This window comes from Sapajus apella, unplaced genomic scaffold (assembly GCF_009761245.1).
Source record: "Sapajus apella isolate SASKATOON/1434 unplaced genomic scaffold, GSC_monkey_1.0 scaffold1, whole genome shotgun sequence".
NCBI classification, from domain to species: Eukaryota; Metazoa; Chordata; class Mammalia; order Primates; family Cebidae; genus Sapajus; species Sapajus apella.
This window is the reverse complement of record NW_022436941.1, coordinates 79,550,559-79,571,189: the sequence shown is the minus strand read 5'-3', so window position 1 is coordinate 79,571,189 and position 20,631 is coordinate 79,550,559. Positions and strand designations below refer to the sequence as shown.

Below are 20,631 nucleotides of genomic sequence, written 5' to 3'. Positions count from 1 at the left end.
CTTTTCAAAGTAATAGATGAGGAAATTAGGTGATAATGGGAGTGTTTGTTTCTTTGCATGGCAAGCCATGTCCATTTTATGTTCATTAAATTCACCACCAGAGCTTATTATAATAATTTAGCATTATGGGTAAAATTGTGTTAGTGTTTACTTTGGGAAATATATAAACCTGGTGACTTTTATGTGTGGAATACTTCCAGGAATTAAGGAAAAGGTGAGGGGATCAGCTTCCATGCAAGTAACAGTAACAGCCCTTCAGCCATGGGGGCAAAACCTTTTCCTCATGTAGTAATGTGTGTTCCAAGCAGAAATAAAGGGATTCTTACTGGCTAGCAGGAATGGTCCAAACCAAGCATCCGAAGAAGGAACCAAGTACACAGGAAAAAGCAAGAAATTTTACAAAAGGAAAAGGGAAAGCAGAAACAAAAGAGAGGAAAGCAACAAATACAAATGTAAGGGACTATTACAGTGCAGTAGAAATTAGAGCTGGAGGCAGAAGCTGTGAACCACGCATGGAAACACTGATTTTGGTGAGGGAGGGAGGGAAGAGATGAAGGGAGCAACAGTGTACCTACTAGATTCAACAGCAGAGCAGAATGTTCCCTAACAACCCCTCCTGGAGATGACCGAGCTACTTCTGTTAATAATTATGTGGAATGAATAATAATACCCTGAAATAAATACAGTAAAAATCTTCTTTTACTGAACATTGTGTGTGTGTGTGTGTGTGTGTATAAAACTTTATGTATATCTACACACACAAAGTTGAATAAAAGATTTATATATATAATCATGAGATATATAACCATTATATATACATTTATATATGATCATGCCAGTGGAGATAAATAGTGGTAAGTAAAATGTCTTCAAATGAAACAATTTTAGTAGCTACAAAATTATACACTAAATAACATATTTTCTTGAATTGTTATTTAGTTTTTAAACAATTCAAAATGAGTAAACCTTAGTATTTACATATGTCTTTAAATTGCACAAAATATTTTATGTGTGACCTAAAATTTGCATTTACCAAACAAGGATATTACAATTTGTAGTTCATGTTCTGTGTTACTGTTTTTAAAGTAAAGCACAAATAAAAACTGGGAGAAGACACTGTATTTAAATTACAGCATAAGTTAACTCCATATAGGATGATAGGAATTCAAGTTCCTCCATATAGGATGAAGGAATTCAAGTTCTGATTCTGTGTTTATAAACACTACACTATTAAGTATATGTACATACTTGTTTGTATGTGTGTATATGTGTATAATGCTATTAAAACTCAACAGTGGCCAGGTGCAGTGGCTCACACCTGTAATGCCAGCACTTTGGGAGGCTGAGGCAGGCAGATCACCTGAGGTCAGGAGTTCAAACCAGCATGCCATCATGGAGAAACCTGGTCTCTACTAAAAATACAAAAATTAGTTGGGAGTAGTGGTGGGTGCCCATAATCCCAGCTACTGGGGAGGCTGAGGCAGGAGAATTACTTGAACACAGGTGGTGGAGATTGCAATGAGCTGAGATCATGCTATTGTACTCCAGCCTGGGTGACAAAGCAAGACTCCATCTCAAAAAAACAAACAAACAAACAAACAACAACAACAAAAAACCAACCACCTCAACAATAGTTGTTAGAATTTACACTAACAAAAACACTTTTTTTTAAATTGCATTTTAGGTTTTGGGGTACATGTGAAGAACATGCAAGATTGTTGCATAGGTACACACATGGCAGTGTGATTTACTGCCTTCCTCCCCTTCACCTATATCTGGCATTTCTCCCCCTGCTATCTCTCCCCAACTCCCCACCCCCGGTGTCCCTCCCCTATTTCCCCCCAACAGACCCCAGTGTGTGATGCTCCCCTCCCTGTGTTCATGTGTTCTAATTGTTCAACACCTGCCTATGAGTGAGAACATGCGGTGTTTGATTTTCTGTTCTTGTGTCAGTTTGCTGAGAATGATGGTTTCCAGGTTCATCCATGTCCCTACAAAGGACATGAACTCATTGTTTTTGATGGCTGCATAGTATTCCAAGGTGTATATGTGCCACATTTTCCCTGTCCAGTCTATCATCGATGGGCATTTGGGTTGGTTCCAGGTCTTTGCTATTGTAAACTGTGCCACAATGAACATTCGTGTGCATGTGTCCTTATAGTAGAAAGATTTATAATCCTTTGGATATATACCCAGTAATGGGATTGCTGGGTCAAATGGAATTTCTATTTCTTGGTTCTTGAGGAAACACCACACTGTCTTCCACAATGGCTGAACTAATTTATACTCCCATCAACAGTGTAAAAGTGTTCCTAATTCTCCACATCCTCTCCAGCATCTGTTGTCTCCAGATTTTTAATGGTATCTCAATGTAGTTTTGATTTGCATTTCCCTAATGACCAGTGATGATGAGCATTTTTTCATATGTTTCTTGGCCTCATATATGTCTTCTTTTGTAAAGTGTTTGTTCATATCCTTTGCCCACTTTTGAATGGGCTTGTTGGTTTTTTTCTTGTAAACCTGTTTTAGTTCTTTATAAATTCTGGATATCAGCCCTTTGTCAGATGGGTAGACTGCAAAAATTTTTTCCCATTCTGTTGGTTGCCGATTCACTCTAATGACTATTTCTTTTGCCGCGCAGAAGCTGTGGAGTTTGATTAGGTCCCATTTGTCTATTTTGGCTTTTGTTGTCAATGCTTTTGGTGTTTTGGTCATGAAGTCCTTGCCTACACCTATGTCCTGAATGGTTTTGCCTAGATTTTCTTCTAGGGTTTTTATGGTGTTAGGTCTTAAGTTTAAGTCTTTAATCCATCTGGAGTTTATTTTAGTGTAAGGTGTCAGGAAGGGGTCCAGTTTCTGCTTTCTGCACACGGTTAGCCAGTTTTCCCAATACCATTTACTAAACATGGAATCCTTTCCCCATTGCTTGTTTTTGTCAGGTTTGTCAAAGATCAGATGGTTGTAGATGTGTGGCATTGCCTCTGAGGGCCTCTGTTCTGTTCCATTGGTCTATATCTCTGTTTTGGTACAAGTACCATGCTGTTTTGATTACTGTAGCCTTGTAGTAGAGTTTGAAGTCTGATAGTGTGATGCCTCCCACTTTGTTCTTTTTGCTTAGAATTGACTTGGTTATGCGGGCTCTCTTTTGTTTCTATATGAAGTTTAAAGTGGTTTTTTCCAGTTCTGTGAAGAAGGTCATCGGTAGCTTGATGGGGAGAGCATTGAATCTGTAAATTACTTTGGGCAGTATGGCCATTTTCACGATATTGATTCTTCCTAACCATGAACATGAAATGTTTCTCCATCTGTTTGTGTCCCCACTTATTTCATTGAGCAGTGGTTTGTCTCCTTGAAGATGTCCTTTACCTTCCTTGTTAGTTGTATTCCTAGGTATTTTACTCCCTTTGTAGCAATTGTGAATGGCAGTTCATTCCTTTTTGGCTCTCTTTAAGTCTGTTATTGGTGTATAGGAATGCTTGTGATTTTTGCACATTGATTTTGTATGCTGAGACTTTGCTGAAGTTGCTTTTCAGTTTCAGGGGATTTTGGACTGAGATGATGGGGTCTTCTAGATATATAATCATGCCGTCTGCAAATAGAGACAATTTGACTTCCTCCTTTCCTATTTGAATACCCTTTATTTCTTTTTCTTGCCTGATTGCTCTGGCTAGAACTTCCAGTACTATATTGAATAGGAGTGGTGAGAGAGGGCATCCTTGTCTAGTGCCAGATTTCAAAGGGAATACTTCTAGTTTTTGCCCATTCAATATGATATTGGCTGTTGGTTTGTCGTAAATAGCTTTTATTATTTTGAGATATGTTCACCACATAGCACCTGCTCTAAAATTGACCACATAATTGGAGTAAATCACTCCTCAGCAATGCAAAAGAATGGAAATCATAACAAACAATCTCTCAGACCACAGTGCAATCAAGTTAGAACTCACAATTCAGAAAGTAACTCAGAACCACACAGCTTCATGGAAACTGAACAACCGGCTCTTGAATGTTGACTGGATGAACAATGAAATGAAGACAGAAATAAAGATGTTCTTTGAAACCAATGAGAATGAAGACACAACATACCAGAATCTCTGGGACACATTTAAAGCAGTCTCTAGAGGAAAATATATAGCAATAAATGCCCACATGAGAAGCAAGGAGAGATCTAAAATCGACACCCTATCGTCAAAATTGAAAGAGCTAGAGGAGCAAGATCAAAAATCTCAAAACCTAGCAGAAGACAAGAAATAACTAAGATCAGAGCAGAACTGAAGGAGACAGAAACACAAAAAAATCCTTCAAAAAATCAAGAAATCCAGGAGCTGGTTTTTCAAAAAGACCAACAAAATACACAGACCACCAACCACATTAATAAAAAAGAAAAGAGAGAATAATCCAATAGATGCAATAAAAAACGATAAAGGGGATATCACCACAGATTCCACAGAAATTCAAACCATAATCAAAGATTATTACAAACAACTCTATGCACATAAACTAGTAAACCTGGAAGAAATGGATAAATTCCTGAACACTTGCCTCCTCCCAAGCCTAAACCAGGTAGAAGTCAAAACCCTGAATAGACCAATAACAAAGTCTGAAGTTGAGGCAGGAATTAACAGCCTACCAGCCAAAAAAAGCCCAGGTCCAGATGCGTACACAGCCGAATTATACCAGATATACAAAGAGGAGCTGGTACCATTCCTTCTGAAACTATTCCTAATAATCCGAAAAGAGGGATTCCTTCCCAAATCATTTTATGAGACCAACATCATCCTGATACCAAAACCCGGCAGAGACTCACCAAGAAAAGAAAACTTCAGGCCAATATCCATGATGAACATAGATGCAAAAATCTTCAATAAAATACTGGCAAGCCGATTGCCACAGCACATCAAAAAGCTTATCCACCATGATCAAGTAGGCTTCATCCTGGTGATGCAAGGCTGGTTCAACATATGCAAGTCTATAAACATAATTCACCACATAAAAAGAACCAAAGACAAAAACCACATGATTATCTCAATTGATGCAGAGAAGGCCTTTGACAAAATTCAACAGCTCTTTATGCTAAAAACCCTCATCAAAAAACTTTTTTAAGGCAGGAGTATTTTATCATTGACATTATTTCATTTCTCATGTTTGCTAGCACATGGCAATAATAGAAAAATATTTAAAGTGTTTTATTATTGTTTTAAAATTATCTACATCCAATGCACACTCTTATTGAGAACCGTCTCACATTGGAGGGGAGTCAGCAGCCCATTCAGAAAAATATTTGTTCACTCTACAGAGAAGGGACACACAGCCTCATACCTCTCAGTGGGCCCTAAGGGTGTTGCTAAAGTACACAGCCCTGTGGATTCAATACCAAAAGAGAGATTGCCTTCAGAATTCACTTGGAGGAAAAGCTTCTCTTATGTTTCCTACTTTAAGAAGTCCTGTTTATAAATGTTACAGACTTCATTTTGCCTTTTTTTTTTTTTTTTTTTGCTTTGGTAGAATACAGAATAAGTAAATGAACACCACATATACACATGCACACATACATATAGTTTATATTCGCAGTGTGGGGAGCTTTTAAAAGTCTGATTTTTGGATCTTATTTCTGGAGAGACTCACTAAGTCTGGGATGAAGCCCAAGAATCAATATTTTAAAAGCATTCGTGTATTTCTGATGGTCATCTAGGTGAAGGAATCATTGGTGATGAATTTGCATTTTTCTAGTTCTATGCTGATCATACTCTACTCCAGTTAAATTTCTATGGTCCTGATTGTACATTTCTATTTTGTCTTTTTATTGTCTATGTTCTTATTTTATCTTTGAGATCACCTTAAGATAGAACTGGAACTTAATTACTTAGGGAAGAAAAATCCTCTTTCTCCTTTCCTGAAACCATGATTTCTCCCAAGTATACATGTAGAAAGTGAAGCCTGAGGTTTGAGAGGTCATAAATCAGCTGCAAGTTTCTCAGCAGAGTGTGTATTAAAATGGAAGGCCTTCTGTTCTTATAGCAGGTCACTAAAAAACTTTGAAACCAGCAAATGCAATGAAAATTCACAGTGCTTTTTATACCCTCATATATTACTAGATTCTCCCTTGAAAGTGTATAAAACTGTTTTCTCTACTTAAATAATGCCCCTCATTTTTTCTTTTTTTGTTTTTCAGACAAAATTTACAATTTAAAATACAAGGGAGGAAGAAAAGTAGAAAAAAGCAGGCACGACACCAAACAAAACATAACACAGAACCTTGTGGGAAGCAGGATAACTTACTGATTTTTCTGGCTGCAGGATTGTATGAAACAGAAAATAGCAACATATAACACTTTCAGTTTCTCTCCTGAAGTAGGCATGACCAAGCCTGCTGCGGTCCAGATTGTCTAACGGTTATGCTTTTTAAAAAATCATTCTTCTGTTGTCTGTGTCTTTACTAATACTCAAATGCCAGTTGGTGTGAATATTCACCAATCGATTCAGTTTCATCATGTGAGAATCACTGGTTTTAACTATTTATTTTAAAAGTCATTTATTAAGTGTTATTAAGTATTACAGTCAAAGGACTAAATGACGCTTTAGTTCTCATAACACCTCTATGAAAATGGTTTTCCACCCATTTTACAGATGAAGAAAGTAAGGCTCGGAGTTTACTTTCTCAAATGATTCAGCTAACTAATGTAGTACTTGTATTTTGATGTACGTTAAGTATCTCCACTGAGAACTTGTTTAAAATGCTGATTTCTCCTAGGGATTCCCCTTCAATAGGTTCTGTGGAGCCCAGAAATCTGCACTGTTAACAAGCACCACGTGAGCCTGATGCAGGTAGTTCTCAGGCCACATTTAGAAAACGCTTATTGATGTGGTTTGGCTGAGTCCCCGCCCAAATCTCATCTTGAATTGTAGTTCCCCTAATTCTCATGTGTTGTGGGAGAGACCTGGTGGGAGGTATTTGAATCATGGAGGTGGGTTTTTCTCATCCATTCTCGTGATAGTAAGTCTCACAAGATCTGATGGTTTTCGAAAGGGGAATTCCCCTACACATGGTCTCTTTGCCTGCCACCATGTGAGATGTGACTTTGCTCTTCCTTTGCCTTTTGCCATGAGGCCTCCCCAGCCATGTGGAACTGTGAGTCAATTAAACCTCTTTCCTTTATAAATTACCCAGTTTCGGATATGTCTTTATTAGCAGTGTGAGAACAGATACTTATATAATACTATGGATTTCCCACTCTGGAAGACTGCTCAGAGTTCAGGACAAGAAGGAAGTCCCTACCCTATTCCATTCCCTTTATATCACCTGCTTTTGTCCCCTCAGAACTCATGCCATAGGAAACCACACTCCAACCTACCCATCCTGGCCTGTTGTATAACTTTCAATCAAAAGTTTTCTTAACTGTAGCTGTGTAACTTGAAAAGTGATTACTGAAACTGCATGTTGAACTTCATTCTGGGTGGAGGGCCAAAAGAGTTGTGAAAATTGTTGAGAAAGTTGGAGTTGAGAGAAGAGGCTCGGGAGAAAAGAAGACAGGTATAGCTTTATCTGTTTCGTTGGGTCTCCCAACCCACAGGCCCTCCATTCCCTTCTAATGGTGATTTTCATTAAGCAACAGCACACTCACTCGCTGGGAACCGATGCAGAAAAATTCTATAGCAGTGGTAGAAAGAAAGATAGGAGGTAGGGCAGAAGCGTGGGTGTAAGATACAGAGAAAGAGAAAAAAGCAGGAAAAAAGAAAGAAATGGGAAAAAGGGCAGTGGCTATGGAGATGGGGGATCTTGCTAATAGAGTGAACCATGGTTAAGGTTAACAGCACATCATTCAGACCACCAAAGATTTGACTGTGTTCTCTAGAATTCCTAGGGCAACTGCAAATTACTAGCTCCAGGAAAATTACTCCTCTCAGATCTGCATCTCCTCAATCAGGTTCACTGATATAATAGGTTTGCCCAACAGATGACCTTTCCCTGTGAATATGAGATAAAGTGACTGGAAGGCAGGAAATAAAAGTCTAACAGGGTCTCCGGTTCTCCGAAGCCCTTTAGTGTTAGCTTTTATGGTGTTTGTTCTAAGCTCTTAAATACTTTTAGGCATCTCCTCAAGTATGAAATTAAAAACTTCTTGGACCATCATTAAGAAAGTGTTACCTGGCTTACAGAAACATGGCATGTAGAAGCACTGTATGTAGCATTAGAGAAATGCTAACTTGGGCCTTAACACCCATGGTAGATACTTGACACTTCGTATGTCATGTAATTTTTCTGACCTTCAGTTTACCCAGCTATAACATGGTGGTTATAATGCACCACCCCGAGTGGTGGAGAAGACTACGTGAATAGTTATTTAGTACAGAGCCTGACAGATAGAAGGTATATCAGGATGTATCAGGGTCCTGGCAGGAAACAGAAGCCATCCCAGGTGACTCAAAGAAAGCGACTTTGAAAGAGATTATTTACAAAAGTGTGGCAGGGATGGAAAAATGGGATGTGAGGCACCTGGAGACTTTCACGCAGGAAACCATTACTACTCATAGTTGAAGGCAAAGGAGATGGAAAGAATATTACCTATCTCCAATGAGTGCAGGAGCTGTGGAGGAGAAGCCTGTAAGCGCTAGAGCCTGGAGAAACCCAGCTACTGCCAGAGAAGCAGGGGCAAGAGACCCTTTACTCCTCCCAGCATGTGAGCTCCTGCTGAGCATCCCTTGGCCAAACTCAGCTGGAAGCCACATGAGAAAGAGGCCTGGATGACAGAGTTCATAGCAGTCATCCTCCCTGCGTACAGAGATAGGCATGGAATGGATGGGGAAGGAGGAGGTGCAGAAGCCTATTCAATAAAATCATTTCTACCTTTCATTTCTGACCCACTACACTATAGAAACACACACATACACACACAAACACACTCTCTCTCTCTCTCTCTCTCTCTCTCTCTGTCTGTCTCTCTCTCCCCCTTGTATTTCCGAACAAAACTGCATGTGTAGTACTGAGAGAAGCAGGTGGTATAATTCCACTAATGCTTATTTGCTAATGTCCAGTAATGAATTCAAACTAAATATTGTTGTTCCTTCTCCCAAAGTTCAGGGCATTAGTGGCTATATGTACTTGGCAAGACGTGTTAATTCTTGGACTCAAATCCAATTCTTTGGATACATAAATGTTCTCTAGCTCACTGAGAGAGTTAGTGTGCTTCCCTAAAGACCTTACTAACTTACTGGCAGTGAGTGAATTCAGCACCAAGGATATCAGACTCCCAACAAGACAAAAAAAAAAAAAAAAAAAAAAAAAGAGAGAGAAAGAAATTTAAAAATTAGTAAGGAGTTCAGTGTGTAGTGCTGCTGCCTCTACTTCCCACTCACTGTTCTGCCCCAGGACTCCTTCATTTAGGTAATGGCTTCTTGGCAACTAGAGCTGCCTCCCAACAGAAAAGATAAACATCCTCCTCCCCTCCAGAGAGATAGACAAGAGTCAGGTTGGTAGAGATGTCTGGACCTTGTGAGCCTACAGCAGGGACCAGCAAAGGAGCTATTCATGCTTCCATCTCAAGACTTTGAGATGGAAGCAGAGGCATCACTGGAAAATAAGCAGCTGTGAATCATTTGGTCAGTCTTGAAGTACCATTTAGATCTCCAAGAAAGACAGAGATCTTTTAACCATAGGCTTACAGGACATCTGGAAATTGTTTGGTCAAGGTAGCCCCATTATGGTTTCTCCCATAGGCAAGATAAGATTTGGAGACCAATTTGTGCACTACTACAACAACATTGAATTGACACTTTAAATTCTGCACCATAGGATAAAATAATAATCATTATAAATAATAGAGAGCACCTGTCAAATGACTGGTGTTGTCCAGGCATGTGTCAAGAGTTTTAGAAACCTTTGTCCTATATCTCACAACTCTTAAGACAGATACTATTAGATTATAATATATTAAACTTAAAGAGTAATAATTCATAATATACTCAAGTGGGGAGCTCTTCTTTACAGAAGAATGTCAGCTAATACAGAGAAAATGAAACATAGAAAATCACAATTTTTCAACCATGATTGTAGTTACTGATTCAGGCAGAGGTCATCAATGGACACTAAAATATCTTGGTTAAAAGGTTGCTAGAGGATAGAATATAAGGGCATTCTCAAAGCATCATGCCACAGGTTGATTTTTTAATTACAAAGGAAAAAAAAAAGATACTTTTACAATAGAAAAGTCTGGCTGATGACATACTAACCAAGTGAGCAGAATTAAGGTCAGCAGTAATGAGACAAACTGACCTGATGCACCTCATGATGGTTTGTTATGAGAAGTGCTCAGCATCATCATATAAACCAAAAATGCGAGATTCAAAATGCTCTGAAATCCCAAGAGAGCACCAACATGACATCACAGGTGGAATATTCCACATCTGACCTCATTAGATTGGTCATAATCAAAACTGATTCAAACTTTCATGAACAAAAATTATTTAAAATATTGTATAAAATTACCTTCAGCCTATGTGTATAAGGTGTCTATGAAACATAAATGAATTTCATGTTTACATTTGGGTCCCATCCTGAAAGTATTTCATTACATTTTTGCTAATATTTCAAAATCTGGAAAAAAAATTGAAATCAGAAACACTTCTGGTCCCCAGAATTTTAGATAAAGCATACTTAGCCTGTAGTTTTTTTGTTTGTTTTTCTTTTTAATTTTCTTTTTTTTTTTTTTTACTTTTTCTTTATACTTTAAGTTCTGGGATACATGTGCAGAACGTGCAGGTGTGTTACATAGTTGTACATGTGCCATGGTGGCTTGCTGCTCTCATCACCCTGTCATCTACATCAGGTATTTCTCCTAATGCTATCCTTCCTCTAGCCCCCAAACCCCTGATAGGCTCCGGTATGTGATATTCCCCTCCCTGTGTCCATGTGTTCTCATTGTTGAACTCCCACTTATGAGTGAGAACATGCAGTGTTTGGTTTTCTGTTCTTGTGTCAGTTTACCAAGAATGATGATTTCCAGCTTCATCCATGTCCCTGCAAATGACATGAACTCATCCTTTTTAATGGCTGCATAGTATTCCATGGTGTATATGTGCCACATTTTCTTTATCCAGTCTATCATTGATGGGCATTTGGGTTGGTTCCAAGTCTTTGCTGTTGTGAACAGTGCCATAATAAACATACGTGTGTGTGTGTCTTTATAATAGAATGATTTATAATCCTTTGGGTATATATCCAGTAATGAGATTGCTGGATCAAATGGTATTTCTATTTCTCAATCCTTGAGGAATCGCCACACTGTCTTCCACAATGCTTGAACTAATTTACACACCCACCAACAGTGTAAAAGCATTCCTATTTCTCCACATTCTCTCCAGCATCTGTCTCCTGATTTTTTAATGATTGCCATTCTAACTGGCATGAGATGGTATCTCAATGTGGTTTCATTTGCATTTCTCTAATGACCAGTGATGATGAGCTTTTTTCATGTTTTTTGGCCTCATATATGTCTCCTATTGAGAAGTATCTGTTCATATCCTTCACCTACTTTTTGATTGGGTTGTTTTTTTCTTGTAAATTTGTTTAAATTCTTTGCAGATTCTGGATATTAGCGCTTTGTCAGATGGATAGATCGCAAAAATTTTCTCCCATTCTATAGGTTGCCTGTTCACTCTGGTGATAGTTTATTTTGTTGTGCAGAAGCTCTTGAGTTTAGTAGATCCCATTTGTCTCTTTTGGCTTTTGTTGCCATTGCTTTTGCTGTTTTAGTCAGGAAGTCCTTGCCTATGCCTATGTCCTGAATGGTACTGCCTAGGTTTTCTTTTAGGGTTTTTATGTAAACCTGTAGTGTTCTTATTAAGATGTTTAACCTGAATTCAGTTATGAGGAAACAGACATAATCAAATTTGGGGACATTCTACAACTGGCCACAACTAGCTTTGACTATTCAAAAATATTAACATCATAAAAAAATGAGAAAGTTAGGGAGGAGTCTAAACTGAAACAGACTGCAGAGACAATAACTGAATGTAATGTCTGCTCCTTAACTGGATCCTGTGGGGGAAAATGTTATGTATGAAGACACTACTGAGATAATTGGGGAAATTTGAATATGGGGTACATATTCATGTTATAGTATTCAGAGTCAGAGTTTCCTGGTTGATTTAGTTCAACTGTATTTATGGAGGTGACTGTTTTCTATTCTTAGTAGATGTTTGTGAAGTGTTTAAGTGCCCTCAAGTCTGCAACTTACTTTCAGATAGATCAACAACCACTGCAAAGTGTTATATGAAAAGAGACAAAGCAAATGTGGCAAAATGTCAACTGAGGAACTGAAGTGAAAACTAGCTGTATGGCAACTTCTACTTGTCTACAAGCTTTAAATTTTTTTTTAAATAAAGAGGTGAGGGAAAATGGATAGTATTCTTGATCCTACTATTCTTGATCCAAAATGTATAGCAAGCTTGAGGTGTCCCAGCTAGTACATGCTAGAGCTGATATTCAAGTCCAGGTCCCTCTGACTCTACTAACCACTTCAGTACATTTTGGCCTTAGAATAATTAGTGTGAGCACAATCACTGTGTAATAGTCTTTAAAATGGATGTCATTCATTTCTTTAAGTCCCTCCTGACTGAAACTGACAAGGACTTGGGTTTGGTTTGCAGGTGTGCTGTGATCCCCTCCACACCCCCACACTCAGTCCCCTCACCCCTGAGAAGGAGAAAGGCACATCCCTCTTCTATGAATATTACTGAATTCATTCCATGTCAGTCATTAAGGCCTAATTTAAACTCTTGTAGCATGCTGGGATCTAAATGAATCCTGACTTTTCATCATCTCAGAACACAAAACCTAGGAGATAACAGAAGACAACTCATAGAAGTCAACATAATACACACAGTTGTAGTTACACTGATAATACCTGAACAAAAAAAGAGGAAAAGAGCGTTTCTTCAAACCAGTTGACTCCCTTTACTCAAAGACATTATCGGCTATTTATGAAAACAATGATTTATTTTATCTGGTATATATGAAGTGATTAATCATATAATCTTCCACTTAATTTACTTCAACAGTATCCATCTTAGGTAATGCCTGCCCCTTGTCCATTAATTTAAACTAAGTGGCCTAGACTTCCCAGTGAGTGGTGTTTGGAAGTTTAAATTTTAACACCTTATGTTGCTACATAATACAATTCTTTGGCATTTGAGCAAGATTCTTATTTAAATGTCTTTAGTCAATGTAACTAGTTAAAGCAAGCTCATTCTTCATGAGTTATAGGCAGTAGCCTCACTTTTCTTTCCCTTTGTTTGTACCCTACATGTAGTTTTTGTATTTTATAAATTGCTGACAGCAGCCAGATCTTTTTTTGGAAAGTGATTTATGCAGGCAGGGGGGAAAAGCTCACTGAAGGCGAGTGGTGTCATTAGCAATTTTGCTCTTTATAGAGCAGGAAAATATAATCAGTGTTTTTAAGCTATTAATTCTATAGGCTAGTACTTCCCTCCTACTAGGAAATGCTTATTTTCTCCACCCCTGAAGATGAGTGTTTTTTAATGTTTAAGCAAGTCCCTGCTGTGTCTTTGTCTCTGTAAGTACAATGGAAATGCTGTGTTTCCGTGCTGCCCATGGCGCGTACATCAGGGCATCCCCGTGTGGTGCCTGTCAGCTGCCACACATGGAGGGTGAAGGGCAAGGAAAATCACACTTTGTGGGGACTGTTGACATTCTTCTAAATGGAATTCTTTGGCAAGCTTGAGGAAAAGGAAAAAAATAATGTGGGAGACTGGATAGAGTCAGGGTCCCCAGGGTACCAAGTGTAGCTCAGAGTGACCACTGGTGAATCACTTCATCTCCATGTGGTACTAAATGCAACTAAGCGATTTCTTAGGCTTTCCCCAGTCATTCTTAGTGAAAATATGGACTTAACACATCAATTCTGAGTCACTTTCTTCCCACCTGGAATGATTATCATTTTTCTCATAGTCAATGTATGCAGCAGCGTACACCCTCATTTGCCTTTGGGTACGTTCCTGAGTCAAGATACACAACAGGATATCAATGGGGCTGCAAAAGCTCCCTGCCCTGACAGAGACTTGGAAATGTTATGCTCTCCATGAGAAATGTGGCTGTGCTTCTCTTCTCCCCAGACCTCTCCCTTCCTTACAGCTGGGGTGCTTTCTCTTTCTTGGACTCTAGAGGGTTTCTAGCAAAGATACAAGCAATTAAGGAACTGAGATAAGAGCAGCAAGGCTAGGGGCAGAAGTCTCAAATAGGGTTCCAAGGATTACCACTACAGTCCTGGGCAAGGCCACATTTGCATGAAATGATGAATGATGCGATGAGGAAATTACAACATGCAGTATTTCATCCCAGTGTAATCCATGAAACTACTGACACATGGCAGGGTGAAGCATGAGGCAGTAGGCTACGTGGCACCTGTACGTGACATGAGACATGAGAACCAATGGAAACCAGAAGCATGTGAGCATCTGGGGAATCTCAGAGGCCAAGGCAAAATTTAAATCCAGCCAGTCACTGAAGACTAGGTTCCTATGCAGATTTCAAAATTTTTAAATCCTGATGTTTAGACCACAGCATGGCATCATCTCCAACTCACGGTTATGGATACATATGAAAATTATGAGATTTGAAATTTATAATTTAATCCCAGAAAGGGGATCTTCTATTTTCTGGCCAGAGGCCAACTCTCTGGAGATGTAATAAGGCCAGCAGATTATGAGAACCTCATTGCTTTGCTCAAAACAGAGCTCTTGAAATGGTGCAATGTAAACAACTTGCATACCAGGACCACTTTCAGCAAAGGCTGCCTAGGGATATAGTAAGTCTGTTCTTCAAGTAAATCTTGAGAAGTTTAATGTCCTCCAAGCTTTCAGCTTTCTAGCTATGGCTCCTTTAGCAACTGTTACTGACTTCACACCACCACAACAACAAAAACATGGAGCTGAATTCTTTTCATTCTCCGTAAAGCCAGCATCCAAACTGCATTAATACGAATGTGTGAACATTTAGCACTGACATACATTGTTCTTACTGAACAAAGCATTAGACAAAATATTTTCTCAATAAATCATTAGAGTAATAAGAGAATATTATATATATTTAGAAGATTTTTTAAAAATCTAAAGCATGAGAAAATACTGTATTTGAAAGTTAGAAAACTGTATTTAATTATACTACATCAATCTGACTTTCATCCATACTCACAAACGCCCTTGACCTTCATTATGAATGAGAGAACTTCTTCTTCTTACATTATTAGTAATGGAACTGGTATTCCTTGCTAATGGGCCAGGACACATTATTCCAAGTTCAAAGGAAGAAAAAGACCCTCTGCCATGGTTCTTTATTGTTTGTGCTTCTGAGAAAATGCATTTATAGTGCAGTGACTCTGTGTGCGCACTCCCAAAGGACAAAGAAGTCATGCAGAAACTTCACATTCAGTTTGCAGAGAGAAATGTCAGTTCATGCCTAACAGCCGCAGCTGCTGACATAAGGATAATAATAACTAGACTGGTACATATCAGAAGTTGCAATGTAGGTATTTAATTAATGGCTTGATTTCATCAGCTACTAAGACACGGGTCTAAAAAGTCTATTTTAGCCTTTTTTGATGGGCTAAGAATCTATACAGAGGATTGCTCTAGGTGTGAAATATAGCAATAGGCACATAAGGGTATGTAGTGAATTCACACAGGTTTAGATAAGAATCCTGAAATAGGTGATGTAAAGATTATATAAAGGCTAAGCTACAATAACAAAAAGACCTTACAATACAAGGCTAAATGACATAAGACATTGACTTCTATTTGACTTCACAACTGGACTAAGCTGGGAGACTGTCCACAAGGTCGTTCAGGGACACAACTTCTTTCCAGCTTGCTACTGAAGTCTTCATCAGGATGTTAACATCATCTGCATGGTGAAAGCAGGGTTATTGCCTTAGCCACATGCATGAAAAATAGGGCACAGAGGCAGTCCAGGGCAAACACTTTCCTTTTAGGGTAATGAGACAAAATAGTACCCATCTATTCTGCTCTCATTCCGTTGACCGGAGCTTACTCCTACAGCCATATCAAGCTATGCAGAGGCTGGGAAATGGTATCTGGCTGGTGACCATGCTCCTAAGAAGAAGAAGAAGAAGAAAATTGGTTTGGAAGAGACAAATAGCAGTCTACTGTCTGACTTGGGCTTTTCACTATTGAGTCTTAGTATTTTTCAACTGGGCTTCTGATGTCAGAAGCACTAAACAGTCAAGCTTCATTTCTGGGAAAAGCTGTTAATGAAATAAAACAGATTTGCTGCACTAGGCTAAAAGTTTAGGTTTTTAGTTTTCACTGATGAGAGTATAAATGCTTTTTTGTTTTTATTTCGGAGACTGTCAAAAGTTAAAGGTGGCTTTTGATATATGAGAATCTGTTAGACTTCCATTGAGATATTCAACAAACTTACAAATACCCTTCCTTACACTACTCACTTTCAGAAATAAATCAAGTTTCTTACAAAACCAGCTCTATGTCTGTAAAAATAAAAATAAATCCTGATTGTCTATGCCAGTCCATTTTCTCATAACCAGCCTGTTCTACAAATCACCCAAACTTTGTTAGTATCATATCTGCCGCACAGCCTGAGGTGGGGTGATTGATTGTGCAGCAAGGTTAAAAAGGACCAATCCTTGACAGAAGATAGCTAGGGAATCAGGAAGATAAAGGCATCTGGAACAAAGAACTCAGTCTGTTTTCTGGGCTTCTTAAAAATATGAAATTGTTAAAAACTGTCAGGATCTTTAGCCAATTATTCTTTCTCTAAATTCCTTTATCTGTAGGTAGATTTCTTCAATAGAAATTACTGGTGGGATGATTTTTTAAATTAATTTTTCAAATTATACTTTAAGTTCTGGGTTACATGTGCAGAACATGCAAGTCTGTTACATAGGTTTGCATGTGCCATGGTGGTTTGCTGCATCCATCACCTTGTTATCTACATTAGGTATTTCACCTAATGCTATCCCTCTCCTAGTCCTCCAACCCCTCCTACAAACATATGAACAAAAGCTCATCATCATTGGTCATTAGAGAAATGCAAACCAAAACCACATTGAGATACCATCTCATGCCAGTTAGAATGGCGATCATTAAAAATCAGGAGACAACAGATGCTGAAAGAAGATGTGGAGAAATAGGAACACTTTTACACTGTTGGTGGGAGTGTAAATTAGTTCAACCATTGTAGAAGGCAGCGTGGCAATTCCTCAAGGATCTAGAACTAGAAATACCATTTGACCCAGCAATCCCATTACTCTGTATATACCCAAAGGATTATAAATCATTCTATTATAAAGACACATGCATATGTATGTTTATTGTGGCACTGTTCACAATAGCAAAGACCTGGAACCAACCTAAATGTTCATCAGTGAAAGACTGGATAAAGAAAATGTGGCACAATACACCATGGAATACTGTGCAGCCATAAAAGTGGATGAGTTCATGCCATTTGCAGGGACATGGATAAAGATGGGAACCATCATTCTCGGTAAACTGACACAAGAACATAAAACCAAACACCACGTTTTCATCATAAGTGGGTGTTGAACAATGAGAACACATGGACACAGGGAGGAGAACATCACATACTGGGTCCTGTCAGGTGGGTGGGGGCTCGGGGAGATGGTATCTCAATGTGGTTTTGGTTTGCATTTCTCTAATGACCAACGATGATGAGCTTTTGTTCATATGTTTGTTGGCTGCATAAATGTCTCCTTTTGAGAAGTGTCTGTTCTGTTGATATCCTTCACCTACTTTTTGATGCGGTTGTTTCTCTTCTTGTAAATTTATTTAAGTTCTTTGTAGATTCTGGATGTTAGCCCTTTGTCAGAGGGGTAGATTGCAAAATTTTTTTCTCATTCTGTTGGTTGCCAGTTCACTTTAATGATAGCCTCTTTTGCTGTGCAGAAGCTCTTTAGTTTAATTAGATCCCATTTGTCGATTTTGGCTTTCATTGCCATTGCTTTTTGTGTTTTAGTCATGAAGTCCTTGCCCATGCCCATGTATTGAATGGTATTGCCTAGGTTTTCTTCTAGTGTTTTTATGGTGTTAGGTCTTATGTTTAAATCTTTAATCCATCTGGAGTTAATTTTTCTATAAGATGCTAAGGAAGGGATCTACTTTCAGCTTTCTGCATATGGCTAGCTAGTTTTCCCACCACCATTTATTTAATAGGGAATCCCTTTCCTTATTGCTGGTTTTTGTCAGGTTTGTAAAAAATCAGATGGTTGTAGATGTGTGGCATTACTTCTGAGGCCTCTGTTCTGTTCCATTGGTCTATATCTCTGATTTGGTACCAGTATCCTACTGTTTTGATTACTGTACCCTTGTAGTATAGTTAGAAGTCTTTCTTTTCTTTTCCTTTCCTTTCTAGGATAGCTGGAAATAGGATAGCTGGTACCATGATGCCTCCGGCTTTGCTTTTTTTCCTTAGAATTGTCTTGGCTATGTGGGCTCTTTTTTGGTTCCATATGAAGTTTAAGGTGGTTTTTTCCAGTTCTGTGAAGAAAGTCAATGGTAGAATGATAGGGATAGTATTGAATCTATAAATTACTTTGGGCAGTGTGGCCATTTTCACAATGTTGATTCTTCCTAACCATGAGCATGGAATGTTTTTCCATCTGTTTGTGTATGTAATCCGTCACATAAACAGAACCGAAGACAAAAACCACATGATTATCTGAATAGATGCAGAGAAGGCCTTTGACAAAATTCAACAGCGCTTTATGTTAAAAACTCTCAATAAACTAGTTATCGATGGAATGTATCTCAAAATAATAAGAGCTTTTTATGACAGACCCACAGCCAATATCATACTGAATGGGCAAAAACTGGAAGCATTCCCTTTGAAAACTGGCACAAGACAAGGATGCCCTTTCTCACCACTCCTATTCAACACAGTATTGGAAGTTCTGGCCAGGGCAATCAGGCAAGAAAAAGAAATAAAGAGTATTCAGTTAGAAAAAGAGGAAGTCAAATTGTCTCTATTTGCAGACGATATGATTGTATATTTAGAAGACCCCATTGTCTCAGCCCAAAATCTCCTTAAGCTGATAAGCAACTTCAGCAAAGTCTCAGGATACAAAATCAATGTGCAAAAATCACAAGCATTCCTGTACACCAGTAATAGACGAACAGAGAGCCAGATCATGAGTGAAATCCCATTCACAATTGCTACAAAGAAAATAAAATACTTAGGAATACAACTAACAAGAGATGTGAAGGACCTCTTCAAGGAGAACTACAAACCACTCTCTGGTGGCCTGTCTTAAGATAACCAACTTTCTTTTCCTTTCCTTTCTCGGATAGCTGGCAATAAGCAATGGCCAGCTATTGTTTTTATTGTCTCCACATTCAAATGCCAGGAGCCCCATGGATTTTAATCAGGTTTTAGAATTAGGCTATTTTCTTTCTTGAGTGTTTTGCATTCCTATTGCCTCCCCCAGGTTTCTAATTTTGCAGAGTCCCCAGGAATTGCTCCATTTAGCAACGGATTGTTCCATTCAGATTTCTTCCTTCACAGGCATACTCTCAACCCAGGGAGGGACATGAGGAAGCCACTCAGGACTGAGCATTAAATCACAAGTTCATAGTTGCTTTCTTACACCCAAAGAGGTTTTTGTCTTATTAGCACCATTGCTAACACATTGTTAGCACCTTATTTGCAATACAGGCAAGGTTGGGAAAGAAGTTAATATAAAGCTGGTTTGGTCTGAATGCCAGAGAAGAAAAAGTCGTAGTACACCGTGGGGTGTGTGTGTCTGCACATACCGTTAAAATGACAGCAGCTTTTCTCCACAGCAATGTTCATACACACGTGCTCCATTAAACATCCTTTTTTGCAAAAGCTACTAATAACACCCACATATAGGAACCATGATTCCTCCATGAAAAAATAAAAATAAATGTTATCAATTTTTGGTGCTAATTAATGCCTAAAGATGATGTTTTTGTGTGGTCATTTTCCTTTTTCTTTTTTAACACAACATCTACCGACTTATACTGAATGTTCCATGTTGTTTGTACATACTAGATATTGCAATAGTAAAAAGATCAAAACTGGGGAGAGGCAAAGGTATTTTTTAATTTATTTAGGTTTTAATTTATTCAGATATGTAAATTTTATTTCACAGCTAGAATGGTTCATTTTTGCCAAACTGCACTCATTCATTCATTTATTTGTTCAATTATAAATACTTATTGGGCACTGTTAAATACATGAGAGACTGCAAGGAAGTCTCCCTATTTTGAAGAATCCAACTCCATAACTCAGAAATAAAAAAATACTCATATATGTTTTTATAGCAATACAAAATAATATTCTTTAGAATTAAGAGCCAACTGGGCAGTACAGATTCCAAAGAGATGGGAAGTAGCATTTGAATAAAGTAGAACTTGAGCTGGAGGTTGAAAGATGGATAGATTTTGAATTTGTAGAAAAGAAAGAACCAACCTGGCTAACATAATGAAACCCCATCTCTACTAAAAATACAAAAATTAGCTGGGTATGGTGGTGCGTGCATGTAACCTAGCTACACTGGAGGCTGAGGCATGAGAATCGCTTGAACCTGGGAGGCAGAGGTT

General features: G+C 38.4%; 1 protein-coding gene across 2 annotated transcripts in view; it reads left to right on the top strand.

The window, feature by feature from the left end:
• The window catches only part of RAB3C (RAB3C, member RAS oncogene family), a 269,450-nt gene that overhangs the window by 197,133 nt on the left and 51,686 nt on the right, over window positions 1-20,631 (top strand). The window lies entirely within an intron of this gene.